The 22,101-nt window shown below is 40.8% G+C and overlaps 1 pseudogene; it reads right to left on the reverse strand.

The window, feature by feature from the left end:
- Positions 1 to 2,183: 2,183 nt before the first annotated feature.
- LOC113903702 overlaps positions 2,184 to 22,101 on the reverse strand; it is a 41,402-nt pseudogene continuing 21,484 nt past the window's right edge.

Here is a 22,101-nt window from a genome sequence, read left to right on the forward strand (position 1 = left end):
CATTGCTGTGCACATGAAACTAACACATTATAAAGCAACTATACTACAATCATTTTGTTTTTAAGTAAAAAGAGATAGGATGTAAAACAAACAAACAAACAAAAAATGCCACAAATCTTAAATCCTTGGTAACATTCTGGTTAAAAACACAAGTTGTACATTCTCAGGGGAGGTCTGCTCAGTACAGATGTTGATCTTCAGGTCTAGTTTGGTTTTGTGGTCAAATTACTCTGCAATTCTTACTTCCAGTTTAAGCCTTTGCTGTTTCAGGGAGCCCCCTAAACTTTGTTTGAAGTTCATTGGAATAAAAAAACAAAACTTTAAACAAAAGTTTCATGGTGTTCTTGAGAAAGAAAGATGAGCATTTTAAAAGTAAATTATAGGGACATATTATCTGTTCAGTAATTTTGGGGCTGGCACACGTAATACTCTGAATAAAACTGGTGAAAATGAGAAGACACCTTCTGGAAAAAGCCTGTTAATACTCAGGCCTTTCTGAAATGGTGTTTGTGCAATGAAAATAGTAAAAAATAACAATCTAATAGAAGTGTAGAAAAAGAAATAATGTCACAGTTTTTAGTGCTTTCACAGTTTTGTGTAAGATTCAGATTTTGTATATTCAGGAGTTTTAAACGTTAGATTTTTGAAAGAAAGTTTGAAAAGCATGCCAGAGATTTGTGGGAAGAAGAAAATCTTCATTACCTTCTTATTCTAAAATCATAATCCATATATTTTGATTTTTTACTGAATTTTAATATTTAAATCAATAAGCTGTAGTGTTTCAATATCATATGTAACACACACAATATCAAAATTGAAAGCTCTTTACCTGAATATATTTTTGTGGCAGGTCCTCTACATGACTTTCCAGACAACTGGAATTTGAGGCAAATTCTATGACAGTGGTGCCCTTGTTTCAATTGGCATGCCTTCTAATCATATTATTTACAATTCTATCATACTACAGGTAAAACAATTTTATTAGTAAACTCTAAAAAAGGTTTCATTGTGATAATAAATAAAATGTGTAGATATGTCGCTTAAATATGTGATTTCCTAAGTTCTGTCTTTCCAGAGCACAGATTTGAAACAGCGGACCAGTGTTACAGCTCGCTTACAGCTCAGAGTTTTATTCAGCAAGCAAAGGAAAGTACACCCTCGAGGTGTGAGAGCAGGCCAATCCCAAAGGGGAGGCCTCGATCCATCTTGGTTTCCTTTTTTTATACATCTGTCTCTTGCCCCTGAGCCTGCCCCATGGAAATTGGGTGAGCCAGGGGGCTATTTTTTTCACCTGAGATCCTTACTCCGGTCCTCAGATTTTCTTTGGTTCCACTTTCGCATGCTTTTTCCTTTCTTTGTCTTTTAGCCACCACCATTTTGGACTCCTTTTTCCTATTTTTCCTATTCTAACTAACATTCCCACCTCAAGAGATAGGAGGCCCATTTCTTTGGGAATAGAGACGTCAAGCTTTCTCTGGCTACTTCCAGCTGAGTGGGGATAGCGAGGGGCACTGGACCTCCCCCTCTTGCTAGTCTGAAGCCTCAGAGTCCTTATAGTGGTGTTCATCTAAGAGTAAGTGATATTTTCTGTGGTTGGGTGTAATCTCTTGTTGAACTGGCATTGCATGTTGAGACTAAATGGGTTAATCAATAATACACGGAGCAATCATAGGCAGCATCAATATGGTGATAACAGAGATTAGTAGGGGCATTAGCCAACTCCAAATTCCCCATCGCCAGGAGAAGAGCCCCCAAAGAGAGATTGTAGCCACCTCAAAAACTCTGCAGCTCGTTCTTTGAGATCCTGTAGGATCTGAATGTTTTTCTTGAGGACTGTGAGACTTTCTTTAACTTGGCTGGAGATATTTACCCAGAAACAACACGTCTCATTCAAGATGGTTCAAGTTCCTCCTTGTTCAGGGATCAGGAGATCTATCTCCTGTCTATTTTGGAGTACAACCCCTGCCAAGCAGTATTGGCTGTTTAAATCTATCCTGAGAAATCGTATCCCCAGAAACTTAATTTTGGGGGTTATGATTAGAATGGCACGCATTTGTAGTCCTGAATAGGCATCTGTGATCTCCCACTCCTGTTTTGCCCCCTAGTTCCTTCATCCTACCAAGTTTTGCATGGGTCTATGTATTCTTTTCCACCAGTCAGGTACTCCTGTCCACTCTCAGCTGGTGTTCTGCATGCACTTCTGTGTCTGAAGGTGTACTGGTGATATATATGTGGAGAGAGATGTACTCCACGTCCACCTCTCCTCCACCATGTTGTTCTCTCCTCTCTCAGGATATTTTAAGTAACATTTTTAAACGGTATTTCCAAGCCAAGGAAACATGCCTTTGCTTTTAGTTTATTGACTATTCTTAATGGTGCGTTTTCATCAGATTGGGCTGGGCTAATCAGGAATTCTATAATTGGTCTTTGATTTGTCAGTGCTTGTTCAAACTAACTTTCAAAAAACAGGAATACTGGGATACAAAATTAGACCATGAGCAGCTCCAAATACCACCACAAGAAACAATCTTAAAAAATGTCCTGAAGATGTATGCTTTAGCTGCAGATAGGACACACACGCCTATTATTGTTGAAAATGCACTTTGTAACACAGGGTAGCCTAGCAGATACAACGCCTCAATGGTTTTTCAGTTTACTGAGGGCTCTGAACTCGAAACAAACACACAGGAAATGTGAGCAGAAAAGTCAAAAGAAAACCCTATACAAATGACAAGATTAATCATGGCTATGGAATCAAGATTGACATTCCAGAAGGCCATAAAACCCAAGAGGCGCATAATCACAGAAGCAATAGCAAAAGTTGCCCACAAAGAACATACGGGATGAGGAATTAACAATAAGGAAACAATGAACATAGCTGTTGATGCAACAGTCACATTTGAACAGTGTTTTCTAATACTGCAGAATACTGATGAAAATATATGAAAGCCTGGTTGTATACCATTAGGGGAACTTGACACTTCTCGGCCATGTCTCGGAATTGGTGTAACATCAGTTTCTTATTGCTTGAAGAAGACATACTCATGGTTTGAATGAAGGCCTGGGAACAAATGTTTACCTGTGATGATGTAATATTAATGTTATACACATTCCATTTAAAGTGGAAATTCCAATTAAAAAGTGCATTTATTGCTCAGAAAAGCTGTCACCATTTTTATCTTGATGGAGGTTTTCCATATATTTCATATATTCTCATAACCAAAACTCTGTAAGATTTTTATCTACATACTCACTGTTTTCAAAATGTGCCAGACATTTTTCCAATTTTTGCCTAGTATTTTTATCCCAATAGTCAAGATTCAGTAATGATAACCATAACCCTGGGACCATAACTTGAAAAATATTCTTCTACATTACTATATTGTGTGGTGTAGGAGTCATCACTTGCCAAATTTCGGAAGTCTAAACCTTCCTGCACTCAGAAACACCCGTATATACTACTTATGATGTACAAAGTATAGGAGCACTACAAAAAACCTGGACTCGGTGCTTGTGAGAAAAGGACTAAAATATTCTCTAAAGAATAGATTCACTGGATTCCATATGTAAAATAGATAGCCAACGGAAATTTGCTGTATGGCTCAGGAAACTCAAACAGGGGCCCTGAATCAACCTAGAGGAGTGAGATGGGGAGGGAGATGGGAGGGAGTTTCAAAAGGGAGGTGACATTTGTATACCTATGGCTGATTCATGTTGAGGTTTGATTGAAAACAAAATTCTGTAAAGCAATTACCCTTCAATAAAAAATAAATTGAAAAAAGAATAGATTCATTGGATGGAGATCAGCTTTATGTTCAGCTTGGAGAAAATTACCTGGGAGGCAAAAGGACTTTTTTAATGAGGAACATTTTTGGTCAGGAGTTTCCTGCTTCTTCAGCCAGCGTAGATAGACTACTTCTCTTTTACCATCCATGGCCATAAACACTCCAAAACACACGATGTTATGAAAATAACAAAAGAGCAGGGTTGTTCCTATATAAATGTAAAAGTATTGCATGGACCTGAAAGAGGTCACGTTCTCTTTATTATTATGAAAGAGGTCATAATTCCTGTATAGGAGGCCAGGACATTGGTGATGGTGGTGATTGTAATGGATACTGCCACTTTTGAATAGACATCGGACATCTGCTCGCTTAAGCTATCCATGAGGCTGGTCTTCTGCCAGGCAGAAATCATAATAAACATGTCGTCAACTCCAACACTTGTTAGAGAAAAAAACAGAGTCTCTGCATTGTTTAAACATCCATTTAAAATTAACAAGATGAATTCAAACGGTTTTCTTTGCCTGTCTCTCAAGGTCTCACTGATCTTGCAGTGTGCTTGTGTGAATGAATGACATGTCCTGTGCAAAGCAAGTGATGAACCCTGCACTGGGGTTTTGTGGTGCGTTATAATGACTGAAGGCAGACCCCAAAATGAAAGGTTTGTCGGGGTTTATAAACCGACCTCCCAATGCCAAGAGACACCCAACATCCCTGTGAGGGGAAGGGCCAGAAATGGGTGAAGCGTGTGGACCAAATTTTCCTTTCTTGGTCAGCTTTTCCTGGTCTCTTTGACCATTCCATAATTGTGTGGAGAATTAGAACTACTAACCTAACCTGTCAGATCATAGACTTTCAAGGGACTTGTGATCCATGCCGTTACTCCGTACTTTTACTTAGACATCAAACTATATGGATGAAAGCGCCTAGCCTTGCTAGGAGCTGAAAGTTACAAGGGCACGTTTGGGAGCAAGGTGGAGCTCTAGTTCCAGGAACATCTCTCAGGCTAGAGGTCATTCTCTTGGCTGGCTACCTCAGGGCCCAGAGTCCAGAGTCCTAAAAGTAAGTCTTTGTCATGGCTATGCCTCTGATCTATGTGGGTAGAAGCATTGCCCCTGATCATGAGGTTTTTGAAGACATAGACTGGGAATTGCAGGATCTGGTCAACTTGGAAGTGCAGTGGGCTTCCTTTGGTAGTGCTAGCTCTCAGCAGACCAGAGAAAGCTCTCCAATGGCTTGTCTCTCAACTCCCTAGATATTCCTTTTGTGGAATCTCTGGGAATGAACTGGAAGGATTGGCCCTAGTAAGTTTAGCACAGAAATCACTTTTTCCTCACTGGCTGACCCTCCAGTCTCTCTTTTGCTGTCACATACACTGGTGTGGCAACACTAAAAAGAGACATCTTGGATTTCTTGTTCGTCTCTTTATAACCCAAAGCTTCTACTGTGTTCAGGACTGTACTCGGGAATGTGTATACACACATGGAACATGGATGCTTCCCCTAGAAGACGAGCTTGGGAAACACTCCAGGAAAGCTACTCTGCTCCACCCCAGGTGGCATCAGAGGAGGAGTGAAAATCAGACAAAGGTCTTCATGGTGAGGAACTGGACATCAGTCTGGGATGCCATCAGGCCTACCCCTGGTGCATCTCCACCCTACCTCGGTGGTGGAACTGGGAGGGACTGATAAGTCACCTTTGTCAGTAAGGGACAGACTAAGTCCAAGCAGGGAAGGAAAGCTTCGGTGGAACGTCTGTCTACACCCCAATCTAGAGCAGGGAGGGACACCTCCGGTGGAAAGAAGCCACGGCTGTGGATGCTGCTTTTTTCTCTCTTACAGATGGGAGCTTCCCTGGTGGCTCAGAGGGTAAAGCATCTGCCTGCAGTGCGGGAGACCCGAGTTTGATTGCTGGGTTGGGAAGATCCCCTGGAGAAGGAAATGGCAACTGACTCCAGTATTCTTGCCTAGAGAATCCCATGGATGGAGGAGGCTGGTAGGCTACAGTCCACGGGGTCGCAAAGAGTCGGACACGACTGAGTGACTTCACTTTCACAGATGGGAGCTAGCAGATCCAGAACCACCTCTTTAAAATGTATTTTTTTAAATGGGGACAATTTTGATTCCCAGAGTTTAAAAAAGACATGCCTGATCTTTGTCTTTGATACCAAATGGCCATGGTAGCCTTTGGAAGATGGGGAACACTGGTCAGCTGAAGGGTCTCAATTATAATACTGTTTCACAATTAGATCAGTTCTGTAGAAAACAAGAGAAATGGGTAGAACTGCCATATGTGTTGCTCTTTATCTCTCTGCGAGACATGCAAGACTTATGTCCTCAGGGTGCAGATTTGGCTGTGAAACCTTCAGCAGCCTCCTCTTCTCTTACTTTGCTCCTGTATCTAGGGCTCCCAACTAAACAGGCTGACTCAGGGCACCCTTCCAGAAGGGGATGCCTCAGTCTCAGTAGAAACTCAAACAGTCCCATTTCATAAAAGCCTTTAGAGGACTAACTTTATGACCTTACTTGGAGAGATGTAACGTATGTCTTGGGACAGATGCTGACTCCTGACTCGAGAACTCGAGTTTTGGGAGAAGCTACTACTTTTGAAGATGAATGGCTTGAGGATGAGACAAGGGGAAAGAGGAAGCACAAAATAGCTCTCCTCCTTCCTGGGAGCCAAGCACTTCCCATGACAAGCCAGACTGTGACTACAGCATGCCTAAACGAAGGTGGGATCAGAACTACTTTTCCAGGTGTATTCTTGAAGGATTCATGCCAGTGCGCACTAAGACTTTACACTATGCTAAGTTGGCTGACACAGAACAGGGAGAGAAAAAATCTCCTGAAAAATTCCTAGATAGACTACAAGAGGCTCTCCACAAGTTTACTGACTTTGATCCCAAAAATACAGAGGAAGGAATAATCTGAAAAATAGATTTCTCACTCAGTCAGCTCCAGATATCTGCCATAAGTGATGAAAACAGGCGTTTGGACCAAATCAGTCTTTAAAAGACTGTTAAAGCTGGCTCAGATGGTATATCATAGTAAAGAATACAAGGAGGAAAGTAGGAGAAAAAAAACTGACAAAAGAATGAAGCCCCGACAATGGCTGTTAGATCAACTCTGAAACAGACTGAGGAAAAGTGCCCAGAGTAACCTAGGTGAAAAGGGGTGGACTTGTTATTACGGCGGAAATAGAGGCATCTCTAGCTGGATTTGCCCTCAGGCATCTAAGCTGTGCCCGGCTCCACGTCCGGTCTATAAAATGACCACACCTGAGGAGAGGCCGCCCTCTGAGACATAGGCCCCAGGGGTTGGACTCTCAAGGCAATCGGGACTGAAAGTGCCTGGGGGTCCCCATACAAGCTCCCATTCTAATTACACCTGTGGAACCCTGGGGATTAATAACTGTGGGGGGCCAATGGATAGATTTTCTTTTGCACACTGGGGCAACTTTCTCTGTGCTCACTGAAGCCCCTGGTCCGCTTTCCTCCTGATGCACTATTGTTATGGGACTGTCAGGATGAGTCAAACGCTATTATTTCAGTCATCTTTTAAGCTGCAACTGGGTCTCCGTGCTGTTTTCTCACGAGGTTCTGATCAAGCTGGAGTCTCCCTCACCCCTTCTAGGGAGGCATATACTGAACATGGTCCAGCCTCTGTTTTCATGAATATGGAGCCTGCTCTTTTAAGTGAACAAAATGTAAATCCTAGAGTGTGCGCTGATGGAAAAACTGTGGGTTGAGCACAAAATGCTGTTCCTGTTGTTATCAAGCTCAAAACCCCTCACTTATTTTCACATGAAAAGCAGTATCCACTAAAGCCTGAGGTTAAGGAATGGGCGAAACCTTACTATACTGACTTCTCATGATGTTAAGGGGGATCTTAAACTCTAAAGTTCGGAGCAACAATGTTCCATCTTGAAGCTACTGTAACTCAAGGGGTGTCAAGACTTCCAGGAATAGAATATTCCTTACACTGTTCCTAGAGACCCCCATCTTCAGGAAAGGCTGGAAAGGCGAGTGCCATTATTAAAGGCCATCCATGTGAGCTAACTCAGGAAACACAAGACAGTTGGTTTAAAGTTTTACCCATGACTTTAACGAGGGCTTGAACTGCCCCTAAGAAGAAGGGACTGTCTCTATGAGACTGTTTTCATGCACAGATCTTGTCATACATCCTGAAACCTTAGAATTAACTATGTGACTCAGCTTTCAGGTTTTCAACCTTGTCAGGAAAGGCTTCGCATGGTGGGTTTCTCCACTACAAGGAAAGGACTTTCTTCAGCTCTGTGAATACCTGCACTGACAACAAGCATATATGATATCTTGTCTTCTTCTGATGACTTCTGTTGCTGCTGCTAAGTCGCTTCAGTCGTGTCCAACTCTGTGCGACCCCATAGACGGCAGCCCACCAGGCTCCTCCATCCATGGGATTCTCCAGGCAAGAGTACTGGAGTGGGGTGCCACTGCCTTCTCCACTGATGACTTCTAACAACCCTAAAATGGACTGATTCAACTATGGACATAATGTGACTTTTAATTTTGATTATGATTTAACTTGGTTTAATGGGTATTTTGCCTTACATCTGTAACTGTAAAATGGGGTTTGTTTCTAACCATCTGAAAGCTTCTAAGTTACAAATGGTTGTCCAGGCTCCTACGAGTGCCACAGCCTCCTCCAACTATTACTTGGGGACCCTGGATCAGAGACCCTCAATATGACAGTTAGGAGAATATATTGCCTCAACAACTTAGGGACAATGCCCTTCAACAGAAGGAAGTAGTTATGGAATGAAAACGATGGCCCTTTCCCTTGGCAACAAGATCCTCCTAAAAGAAAAGGGGGGAATGAGAAAGTCAATTCCTAGGTAGGTTGATAAGAAGACCAGGGTCCCTGAGGAGGAGAAAGGGGTCCTGAGCCCTCAAGAAGGAGAAAGGGGTCTGAGACTCCCAAGGAGAAAAGGACAAACGGTCTTTTCTACATTGCTTTGTCTTAGTGAATATAACAATGCTTCTTGCTCAAGGACATGTTTCTCCTTAACAAGAACCTTCTGACTAATCCTGTCATCTTAAAATGGATATTATGGGAGTGGGTCTGGTAATATCTTTCTATTGTTCATTCTAATCTTGTTCATTTAAGATGTATGTTGTGGGCGTGGGTCTGAAAAAAGTATATAAGGCCTTGAAAAGACTAGCTTGGGGAGCACTCTGCCTCCCCTTCTGATGTCTATGTCAAAAGCTTTCTCTGTCCCTTTTTATACTTTAATAAAACTCTGCTACACAGAAGCTCTTGAGTGATCAAGCCTGGTCCCTGGTGGAGAAGAAGCTAAATATTCTTCTTTGGAGATCACGAATCCAACATCATTCACCGTACGCTATCATACAATTAGCCTGTTTTTGTTTTTTCCTATTCTAAATCACACTGAAATGAACATACGTCTTCTATTTTGTGAGCACCTGTCCAATAACTAGGACGAATTACCAGGAGTGGAATTGGCAGGTCAGATTCCATTTAAAATTTTTAAGTCTTTTGATTTGTTGCAAAGTTATATTTTAAACGTGTACCAATTTACAAATTTCCCTCAGCAGAATGTGTGTTTATTTGCATACAACCTTCCCCAAACCTTCAGTCTTGCTGTAATATTCATTAATCTAATAAAAGGACAAGGTGTCTCACTTTTGGTTTAACTTGCATCCCTTGATTAATGGAAAGGTCAAATATTTTTTTCTTATATTTTCAATGATTAGTGTTTTGGATTCTGTGTGTGTGTGTATGTGTGTGTGAACTGCCTGTTCATGTCCCTGGTCTGTGTTTTTCCATTTGGGGTACTAAATTTTTCTAACTCTTAAAGGTACATAAGACAAAGATTGAGATGGTTGGATGCCATCACCAACTCAATGGACATGAGTTTGGGTAAATTCCAGGAGTGGGTGACGACAGGGAGGCCTGGTGTGCTGCAGTCCATGGGGTCACAAAGAGTTGGACACAACTGAGAGACTGAACTGAACTGAACTGAAAGGCACATAATTCCATTTGATTTTCTTTTTCTCCTGATTCCTCATTTTGCATCTGTAGAGTCACTGATATATAACTATTTTGCCTAATCTAACACAATATCCTTCCTTTACGCACCCCACACCCCCACATACACAGTGTGCAGCCTCATGCTTTGTTTTACTCACCTACAATAAGAAATGGTGAATTTGCAATGATGATCAAAAATGGCACCCCAATGTACATCAGGCCAAAGCCACTCACCACTGCCAAGGCAGCAGAAATGACTCCAAAGGCTGCGACCCACATTTTGTTCCGTACACAGACACACCTGTAAATTTGGAGGGACAAGTCATGGAACTTGCAGTGGTAGCTTCCATACTGAAATTCCAGCAACCCATAACATTCTTTACTCAGACATCTCTTCAGAGCCCTCTTGCACAGTATTTCCCATACCTGTCTGCTGGAGAACTTTAATTTCCAGGCACTAACCCAGACCAACTGAACAGAAGATGGGGAGAGGGGGGAGGCACAGACAGAAAAGTTGGGAATCTGTGCTGTTACCAAACTATACTGGTTGATTTTTATGCAGCGAGCCAAGCATCAATCCACCGACTGGACTTTCAAAACAACAAAGATATACTGCGGCTGCTGCTAAGTCGCTTCAGTCGTCTCTGACTCTGTGTGATCCCATAGACAGCAGCCCACCATGCCCCGCTGTCCCTGGGATTCTCCAGGCAAGAACACTGGAGTGGGTTTCCATTTCCTCCTCCAATGCATGAAAGTGAAAAGTGAAAGTGAAGTCACTCAGTTGTGTCTGACTCTTAGCGACCCCATGGACTGCAGCCTACTAGGCTGCTCTGTCCATGGGATTTTCCAGGCAAGAGTACCGGAGTGGGTTGCCATGCACTGCAAATAGCTAATTCCACTCTGATCTTCAAAGGAGCATGAATGGAAGTAAGCAGTATGAAAGTGCCCAGGTCTAGGGATCTTCTCACCCACTTATGAGTCCAGTTAGCCATAAAGACAATCCTAAATATCTCCTGTATGTCAAAGCTGGTTTAATATATATTGTCGCTAACCAAAAGAATGAAAGCCTTCTTCTAAAAGATTTTTGTGGTTCTCCTCTGCTAGAGACGTGTGTTCCAGAAAAGAGGCTGTGTGTGTGTGTGCTCAGTTGATTCAGTCATGTCCGACCGTTTGTGACCCTATGGACTCTAGCCTACTAGGCTCCTCTGTCCATGGGAATCTCCAGGCAGAATTAGTGGAGTAGGCTGCCATGCCCTCCCTCTAGGGGATATTCCCCACCCAGGGATCAAACCTGAATCTCCTGTGTCTCCTGCATTGCAGGCAGATTCTTTACCACTGAGCCACCAGGGAAGCCCAAGAAAGGTGGCTACTTAATTACGGGAAAAAAAGTAACATGTAACCCATTTTGAATAACATCCTATACCTGTTTCTTGGTTGGACCAACAAAAATGGGAATATATACACAGCATTTTAAAAAGACTGGATTTAATACTTAAACTCCCCAACAAGCACAACTTTCCATCTTAAAATATTGACAACAATCTCTAGGTTTCTGTTTTACTTCGTTGCTAACTTCTTCAAAAGAAATGACTGATAACTGCCTCTAGAAACTTTTAGTAGAAGAGAGAAACTAAGTTGGTTTGAAGACTAGCAAAGTCAACTATGGAAGTGGAGTTACTGATTCCCAAAGAGCAAGAATATAACTAAGACCTTGTTCATGCCAGGCCACATTGAAATAACTAAACTTTCCTCTTATTAAAACAGCTATGTGTGTCTGTATTTCACTTTTTCTCAAATTGCTGGTGTTATCAGTTAAACTCAGGGCCCCAAATCAACATACACACACATACACACACATTCACAAAATATTTTGTTTTGATTACAGAAAAAAATTTGATTGCAACCAATACTTTCTTAAAGCAACAACACTGGTTTACAGGAGTTTAAGATAAAAGTACCACAGATGAACCTTGAAATCAGAAAGATTAACAGGATAAAACCTACATCTGACATGTTTAGCTCTATTCCCTCTTTCAGGTCTCTGGATTGTTGATATAAATTCTTCACAGGATGGGGGAGTGAAGTATATTACTGGCTAGAGTGATTATTTGACTTTGACTAGTTGCTGTGTTGATTCTCTCAGCTGCTGCTGCTGCTAACTCGCTTCAGTCGTGTCCGACTCTGTGCGACCCCATAGACGGCAGCTCACCAGGCTCCCCCGTCCCTGGGATTCTCCAGGCAAGAACACTGGAGTGGATTGCCATTTCCTTCTCCAACGCATGAAAGTGAAAAGTGAAAGTGAAGTCGCTCAGTCGTGTCCGACTCTTAGCGACCCCATGGACTGCAGCCTACCAGGCTCCTCCGTCCATGGGATTTTCCAGGCAAGAGTACTGGAGTGGGGTGCCATTGCCTTCTCCATGATTCTCTCTAAATGACCTTTATTTTAATGTTCAATAGGCAATGGAAGGGAAGACGTGTATGTAGAACACTAGTGAAAACACTTGAAGATTTTCTAGTCCCCAAGAAGGACTTTGGTTAAGCAGTTTCTCAGAATGACTTAGGAGAGTCTTAGAACTTTAGATTCCTGCAATCTTGGAACATAGCTCTGCAGACTCTGATCTACAGTTTGTAGAGAAGTTGCAGAATCCATGTGTCTAAAAATTTCTACATGTGATTCCACTGCTCAGGCGGACTTGGGCATCACTGGCAGCAAAATGACCAATCAAAACAGCTCACTAGAAAAACAGATACTACACATTGGAGAAAGCATAAATCAGGAGTTCCCTGGTGGTCCAGTGGTTAGGACTCCTTGGTGCTTTCACAGCTGGGGCCTGGGTTTGCCCAAAAAAAGGCATCAGTGGATGAAATGAAGGATAATAAGCTATAATATATACATAATATAAACACCCAAACAATAGAAGTAAGTCTTTCCTTGTCAGCAATTATTTTAAATCTAAACAGATTAAACTTTCCAATAAAAAGGCAGATATTGTCATAATGAATAAAACAGCATGATTCAACTATATGCTATTTACAAGAGATTCCCTCTAGATCCAAACACTTAAATAGATTGAAAGATAAGAGGAATGAAATAGAAACTCCCTATGAATACTAACCAAAAGAGGCTAGGAGTGCCTATACTGATAACAGACAACATAGACTACCTCAAAAAAACTGAAAGGAAGGGAACACTTCCTAACTCTTTTGATGAGGCCATGTTACACTGATATCAATGCCAGACTAAGATATCACAAGGAAGCTACAGATAATACTTCTTATAAATATATATACAAACATCCTCAATAAAATTCGAGCAAACACAATTCAATAAGCATATTAAAAGGAGTATACATCATGACCACGTGGGATTTACCCAGGAATGGAAGAGTGGTTCAACATGAGAATATCAATCAATGTAATGCAGAACACTTTCAGAACAAAGGATAACAAACCATATGACTCTCAAAAGGTACAGAAAAGGTACTTGACAAAACTCAATGTCTTTTCATGATAAAAATTCAAAAACAACAAATGGAAGGAAAGTTCCTCAAAATTATAAAGGCAATGATGAAAACTGCACAGCTAACATTATACTCAATGGTAAGAAAAAGAAATCTTTCCCTCTAAGATCAGGAACAAGATAAGGATGCCCACTTTCATCAGTGATATTCAAAGATGCACTAGAAGTGCTAATCAGAGTAAATAGACAGGACGTTGAAATTAAAGAAATTCAAACTGGAAAGGAAGAATTTTAACTATATCTTTTTACAGATTATATGATCATATGTATGAAAACTCCAATGAATTCAAAGGAAGCCACTTAAGTTAGTAAACAAATTCAGTAAAGCTGCAAGATACAAGATCAACACACAGGATTCAGTTGTTTCTATCCATGTGCAATGAACAATCCCAAAAAGAAAGTGATTTCATTTAGAGTTTAAAATAATGAAATATTTAGGAATAGATTTAACCAAACAAGTAAAAGACTGGTACATGGAAAACTACAAAACATCGGTGAAAGAAACTAAAGAAGACCTAAATTAATGGAAAGATTTTCACAGTCCATGGGGAGGAAGACTTAATATTGTCAAAAATGACAACCTCACCTAAGGTGATCTACACATTAATCACAATCTCTATCAAAATTTCAACAGCTTTTTTTCAGAAATGTATAGGTCAACATTCAAATTCATATGGAATTAAAGGAGCCCTGGATATCCCAGAATAACCTTAAAAAGAAAAAAGAAATGGACAACTGAGATTTCCAGATTTCAAAACATGTAACAAAGCTACAGTATTTAAAGCAGAGTGGTACTAGTATACGGACAGACATATGGACCAATGGAGTAGAACTGAGCCTCCAAAAATAAATCCATATATCTACAGCCCACTGATTTTTGACAAGGATGCCAAATCCAATCAACTGGGAAAGAGCAGTCTCTTCAACAAATGGCACTTGGATGACTGGATTTCCACATGTACAAGAATGAAGTTGGACCCCTACTTCACATCATACACAACTATGATTAAAAACTGCAACCACCTAAATATTGCAGCTAAAACCATAAAACTTTTGAATGAAACAAAGTAAATGCACACAACCTTACTTGTTGATGGAAGCTTAGATATAAGACCAAAAACAGAAGTAAAAAATAAACAAACATGTTGAATTTCATCTTAATTAAAATCTTTGTACATTAAAGGGCATTATTAAGAAAGTAAAGAGATAATCTACAGAATGAGAGAAAATATTTGCCAATTATATAACGTGATAAGGATTTAATATCTAAGACATTTACTCATCAACAACAGAATAAAACAACAAGTTCAGTTCAGTTCAGTCATTCAGTCATGTCCAACTCTTTGCGACCCCATGAATCAGGGACAAACAATTTCACTAAAAATGAACAAAGGTGGGGATTTCCTGGTAATCCAGTTGTCAGAACTCTGAACTTTCACTGCCAAGGGCCTGGGCGCAAGTTGAACCGTTGGTGGGGAAATAAGATTCTACAAGCCTTGGGGCACAGGCAAAAAGAGGGCAAAGGACTTGATGTGTGTGTAACCTCAGTCACTCAGCTGTCTGATTCCTTGTGACCCATAGCCATCAAGCTCTTCTCTTCATGAAATTTTTCAGGCAAGAATACTGAAGTGGTTACCATTTCCTTCTCCAGTGCATCTTTCCAACACAGGGATCGAAACCAAGTCACTTGCATCTGCTGCACTGGCAAGCAGATTCTCTACCTCTGCACTACCAAAGAAGATATACAAATAACCAATAGACACATTAAAAAGATAATCATGGTTAGAATGTGGAGAAATTGGAAAACTTACACATTGCTGGTGGGATATAATATGGTGTAGCCTCTGTGAAAAATAGTTTGGTGCTTCTTCAAAAAGCTAACCAGTGAATTATCATACAACCCACTAATTCCACTCCTAGGTATATACTGCAAAGAACTGAAAATAGGGGCTTAAACAGAGATTTGGACACTATGCTTCACTGCAGCATCATTCACAATAGCCAAAACAAAGAATAAGAAAGCCTTCCTCAGCGATCAATGCAAAGAAATAGAGGAAAACAATAGAATAGGAAAGACTGGAGATCTCGTCAGGAAAATTAGAGATATCAAGGGAACATATCATGCAAAGATGGGCCAATTAAGGACAAAAATGGTATGAACCTAACAGAAAGCAGAAGATATTAAAAAGAGGTGGCAAGAACACAAAAAAACTATACAGAAAAGATCTTCATGACCCAGATAATCATGATGGTGTGATCACTCACCTAGAGACAGACATCCTGGAGTGCAAAGTCAGGTGGGCCTTCAGAAGCACCACTACGAACAAAGCTAGTGAAGGTAATGGAATTCCTGTTCAGCTCTTTCAAATCCTAAAATATGATGCAGTGAATGTGTTGCATTCAATATGCCAGCAAATATGCAAAACTCAGCAAAGGCCACAGGGCTGGAAAAGGTCAGATTTCATTTCAATCCCAACGAAAGGCAATGCTAAAGAATGTTCAAACTACTGAACAATTGCACTCATCTCACATGCTAGCAAAGTAATGCTCAAAATTCTTCAAGTGAGGCTTCAACAGTACATGAACTGAGAACTTCCAGATGTTCAAGCTGGATGTAAAAAGGCAGAGGAACAAGAGTATAAATTTCCAACATCCGTAGGATCTTAAAAAAAAGCAAGAGAATTCCAGAAAAACATCTACTTCTGCTTTATTGACGATGTCAAAGCCTTTGACTGTATGGATCAAACAAACCGTGGAAAATTCTTAAAGAGATGGGAATACCAGACTACCTCACCTGCTTCCTCAGAAACCTGTATGCAGCTCAGAAGCAACAGTTAGAACTGGACAGGGAACAACAGACTGGTTCCAAACTGGGAAAAGAACACATCAAGGCTGTGTATTGTCACATGCTTATTTAACTTATATGCAGAGTACATCATGAGAAATGCCACACTGGAGGAATCACAAGCTGGAATCAAGATAGCCGGGAGAAATAACAATAACCTCTGATATGCAGTTGCTGCTGCTGCTGCTCCTAAGTCACTTCAGTTGTGTCCGACTCTGTGCGACCCCATAGACAGCAGCCCACCAGGCTCTGCTGTCCCTGTGATTCTCCAGGCAAGAACACTGGAGTGGGTTACTATGTCCTCCAATGCATGAAAATGAAAAGCAAAAGTGAGGTCGCTCAGTCATATCTGATTCTTCGGGACCCCATGGACTGCAGCCTACCAGGCCCCTCCGTCCATGGGATTTTCCAGGCAAGAGTACTGGAGTGGGGTGCCATCACCTTCTCCGATATGTAGATGACACCACCCTTATGGCAGAAAGCAAAGAGGATCTAAAGATCCTCTCGAAGAAAGGGAAAGAGGAGGTGAAAAACCTGGCATAAAACTCAACATTGAGGAAACTAAGATCTTGACATCCAGTCCCATCACTTCATGGCAGCTAGATGGGAGAACAATGGCAACAGTGACAGACTATTTTTGGGATCTCCAAAATCACTGCAGATGGTGACTGTACCCATGAAATTAAAAGCTGCCTCCTCCTTGGAAGAAAAGTTATGACCCACCTACACAGCATATTAAAAGCAGAGATATTACTTTGCTGACAAAGGTCTGTCTAGTCAAAGCTATGGTTTTTCCAGTAATCATAGATGGATATGTGAGTTGGACCATCAAGAAAGCTGAGAATCGAAGAACTGATGCTTTCGAACTGTGGTGTTGGAGAAGACGCTTGAGAGTCTCTTGGACTGCAAGGAGATCCAACCAGTCAATCCTAGAGGAAATCAGTCCTGAATATTCATATGACGGATTCTGAAGCTGAAGTTCCAGTACTTTGGCCACCTGATGCGAAGAACTGACTCACTGGAAAAGACCCTGATGCTGGAAAGATTGAAGGCAGGCAGAGAAGGGAATGTCAGAGAATGAGATGGTTGAATGGCATTACTGACTCGATGGACATGAGTTTGAGAAGGCTCCAGGAGTTGGTGATGGACAAGGAAGATGGCTTGCTGCAGGCCATCGGTTTGCAGAATGGGACACAACTGAGTGACTGAACTGAAACATAAAATACTAAATGCTAATGAGCCAGACATCCTGGAATGTGAAGTGGGCCTTAGAAAGCATCACTACGATCAAAGCTAGTGGAGGTGATGGAATTCCAGATGAGCTCTTTCAAATCCTGAAAGATGATGCTGTGAAAGTGCTGCACTCAATATGCCAGCAAATTTGGAAAACTCAGCAGTGGCCACAGGACTGGAAAAGGTCAGTTTTCATTCCAATCCCAAACAAAGGCAATGCCAAAGAACGCTCAAACTACCGCACAATTGCACTCATCTCACACACTAGTAAAGTAATGCTCAAAATTCTCCAAGCCAAGCTTCAGCAATACGTGAACCGTGAACTTCCAGATGTTCAAGCTGGTTTTAAAAAAGGCAAGGAACCAGAGATCAAATTGCCAACATCCTCTGGATCATCAAAAAAGCAAGAGCATTCCAGAAAAACATTTATTTCTGCTTTATTGACTATGCCAAAGCCTTTGACTATGTGGATCACAATAAACTGTGGAAAATTCTGAGAAAGATGGGAATGCCAGACCACCTGACCTGCCTCTTGAGAAACCTGTATGCAGGTCAGGAAGCAACAATTAGAACTGGACGTGGAACAACAGACTGGTTCCAAATAGGAAAAGGAGTATGTCAAGGCTGTATATTGTCACCCTGCTTATTTAATTTATATGCAGAGTACATCATTAGAAATGCCAGGCTGGATGAAGCACAAGCTGGAATCAAGATTGCTGGGAGAAATATCAATAACCTCAGATATGCAGATGACACCACCCTTATGGCAGAAAGTGAAGAGGAACTAAAAAGCCTCTTGATGAAAGTGAAAGTGGAGAGTGAACAAGTTGGCTTAAAGCTCAACATTCAGAAAACGAAGATCATGGCATCTGGTCCCATCACTTCATGGGAAATAGATGGGGAAACAGTGGAAACTGTCAGACTTTATTTTTTGGGGCTCCAAAATCACTGCAGATGGTGATTGCAGCCATGAAATTAAAAGACGCTTGCTCCTTGGAAGCAAAGTTATGACCAACCTAGATAGCATATTGAAAAGGAGAGACATTACTTTGCCAACAAAGGTCTGTCTAGTCAAGGCTATGGTTTTTCCAGTGGTCGTGTATGGATGTGAGAGTTGGACGGTGAAGAATGCTGAGCACCAAAGAATTGATGCTTTTGAACTGTGGTGTTGGAGAAGACTCTTGAGAGTCCCTTGGACTGCAAGGAGATCCAATCAGTGCATTCTAAAGGAGATCAGTCCTGGGTGTTCTTTGGAAGGAATGATGCTAAAGCTGAAACTCCAGTATTTTGGCCACCTCATGTGAAGAGTTGACTCACTGGAAAAGACTCTGATGATGGGAAGGATTGGGGGCCAGGAGGAGAAGGGGACGACAGAGGATGAGACAGAATGCTGGATGGCATCACAGACTCGATGGACGTGAGTCTGAGTGAACTCCGGGAGGTGGTGATGGACAGGGAGGCCTGGCGTGCTGCAGTTCATGGGGTTGCAAAGAGTCGGACATGACTGAGCGACCAAACTGAACTGAACTGAATGAAAGTTTTTTTAATGTTGGCTATATTTACATTTCACTTTCTAAAGATTCTCTGAAGTAATTTTCACCAGTGGTTCAAGATATTCCAGGGTTATTTAAATCACATCTTACTAAAATAATCTTTGAAAAAAATCCCATGCAAAGCCCACCTCTTAAAAAAAAAATCCAACAAAGGAAAAAATATATTCTTTCAGAAAGAACTGTTCTATAGAGATGTAGTATTCATTCCTGGTGAAGAGAACAAACTGCAATATTAAAAATGATTCATTCTCTAAAATCTCACAGAAGGATTTGGATTACAAGAGAAATACAGAATTCTCAATCAAATCATTGCTAAAATTTCCAGACTCAAATAGATGATTGTGTACCAATGTTCATGGCACCATTATTAACAATAGCCAGAAAGTGGAAAAACCCCAATTTCATTGACAGAGGAATGAACAAACAAGATACGGTCCACATAAAATATTGCTTTTTGACTGATCCTCACAATGTTTTAAATTCTTACTATAAAAATCATTAATTTTATAAACTCAGTCCACTTTTTCTATAAAGAGGAATTATACTACCAGTAGCAAAACATGTCAGTAAAAATACAATAAACTCTTTAATCAATGAGATTTTTCACACTGTCCAAAATATTGTCGTATATTACTAGTAAAAAAAAAAAAATTAAAATTCTTCCTCAGTATAACAGAAATTAAGAGGTTGACTTACCAATCTTGTACTGAACAGGTTTTTCTGAAGTTGTTCAATTTTGTCCACTTGCTTTTTGACTGTAGTTTGTAACTTGGCATTTTCAATTTCAAGCCTAAAATGCAGATTTAAAATAATTATTTTCACACATAGGTTTTTTTTTTTTTAGATTTTTTTTTTTTTGGATGTGGACCATTTTTAAAGTCTTTATTGAATTTGCTACAACATTGCTTCTGTTTTATGTTTTGGATTTTTGGCTGTGAGGCATGTGGGATCTTAGCTCCCCGACCAGGGATCAAACCCACATCCTCTGCCTTGGAAGGCAGAGTTTTAACCCCTGAACTCTCAAGGAAGTCCTTCACACATAGATTTTTAAAATACCACACTCTTTCTGAACAAACATCTGCAGTTCAATTGTAGAGGATCTTAGAATTTAGAAAAGTACATGATTTTGTAACTGTACTGTTTTTTGAGTTGTGTTTTGTGGACAATTGGCTTCCCTGGTGGCTCAGAATGTAAAGAGACCCAGGTTCGATCCCTGGGTCAGGAAGATCCCCTGGACAAGGAAATGGCAACCCACTCCTGGCACCCTGGAGAATTCCATGAACAGAGGACCCTGGTGGGTTATATCCATGGGGTCATAAAGAGCTGGATGCAACTGAGTGACTAACACTTTCACTTTTCACTTGTGGATAATGTGCAAAATAGGGAAATAATGGGAGGAAAATATGCCTCTCAAAACAGCTCAAAGCCAAAATGTTACCCAGCTTCACAGTGTTGTGTTTATTATCATTACTGATTTAATTCTTGTATTATATTATTTATCGGCTCTATACTTGTTTTCTGTGCTGCTTTAAATCGTACTTTTGGATGTGATCCTGTGTTTTTTCAGCACATCTCACGGCCTCTATATGTTGATCCTGTGCTTCTTGCAACTAAAAAGAGAAAAAAAAGGAAAAACAACTGCTTTAACTACTGATAACCTAGCGAATCTGCCATCATCACTTTCTGTCTCTTTCATCTGCATATTGTTTACAGCTGCTTTCCTGCCATACGGCAGAGTTGAGTTGTTACAACAGACACCCTACAGTCCACAAACTGAAAATATTTACTGTTTGCCCTTTGTACATTACTGACCTCTCCTCTAGCACTCAAATACATCATCAAATACAAGCTTTAAAATAGATTTTCTCAAATAAACACACAAATGTATAAACTGGCCAAATGGGGAAAGACAGAAAATTACCTTATGGTAGCATTTTTTTTTTTTATTCCAAGCTCCACATCAGCCATCAGTTTAAATATCCACATATGTGAATGCCCACGGCTCTTCCAGTGATTATGAGAGCTAACACTGCTGTTGGTGACAACCAGATGCTTCAGGGACTATTGTGAGAGGCAGTAGCTACATGGGAGCCAGAATCCGTGGACCTGTGTTCCAGTTCCATCAGTTCTGAGCTATGAGTCCTGGGGCAAATTACTTAACCTTTCTGTATCTCAGTTTCTCCATCCATAAAATGGGGATAATGGTAGCATCAACCTCAGTGGGATGCTGGGAAGATTAAACTGGGGACCATACATAATGTATTTAGAAGAGGACGTGGCAGATACTAAGAGCTGTTTGTAACTGGCATTATTACGGTTGCTGTATTTTACCTGCAAAACAATCTGATACTTCAGGCAGACGGCATGCCAACGGAAGTGGTCTTCTACACAATCACAGTGAACTCACTCTCCATACCGTTGCAAGGGGCAGCAAGGGGGAGCATGAGGCCCAGAACACACGTGTCCAGACTTCAAAAACGTTCACTGACTCCACTAACCAACTAGTACTCTAGTACTTTTCTCCACTTACAGTAATTTGCAACTTCCTTTCTCTCTGTACTACTCAGTGGACAATGACCACCGGTTAATATGCAAATAGCACCTCCTGGACAGAGTGGTACAGAACATTACATGACTGTCAGAGGAAGGGTGAAGTGACTGCCATGGAAATATTACCCTACTGCTAAATGAAAGTTCTGAATCAATTCATTCCCAGCAACTGTTAATGTCTAGCAAGTACTCGGATGAGAAAAGTAAGGTTACCAGGTATGGGTATCAGAGAAGCCATCCCCAGAACCTTAGGCTGGGAAGGTTATAAATCCATAGGGGCCTGAAAGGCTAGATATCCATAAATCCCACTTCTGGCTGTATAATGAAGGAAGGCAAATTTACATTTTACTACCAGAGTCAGGGGAAAAATATGAGCATTTAATTGAACAATTCTCCTCTATTAGACTAAGCACTTTCAATTTTACATTTAATTACTTAAAATATACTTTAATAGAAGTTTTACTATACCAGCATCTCCAAGAAGAAATTATTGTATGGATGAAGTACTTAGTTGTGTCTTAACAATTGTTAAGCTATTTTCCATTTATGCAAGACAAGTGCTGTGCATATTAAGAAATATTCCGTTAGA

The sequence above is a fragment of the Bos indicus x Bos taurus genome, chromosome 13 (genome assembly GCF_003369695.1).
Source record: "Bos indicus x Bos taurus breed Angus x Brahman F1 hybrid chromosome 13, Bos_hybrid_MaternalHap_v2.0, whole genome shotgun sequence".
NCBI classification, from domain to species: domain Eukaryota; kingdom Metazoa; phylum Chordata; class Mammalia; order Artiodactyla; family Bovidae; genus Bos; species Bos indicus x Bos taurus.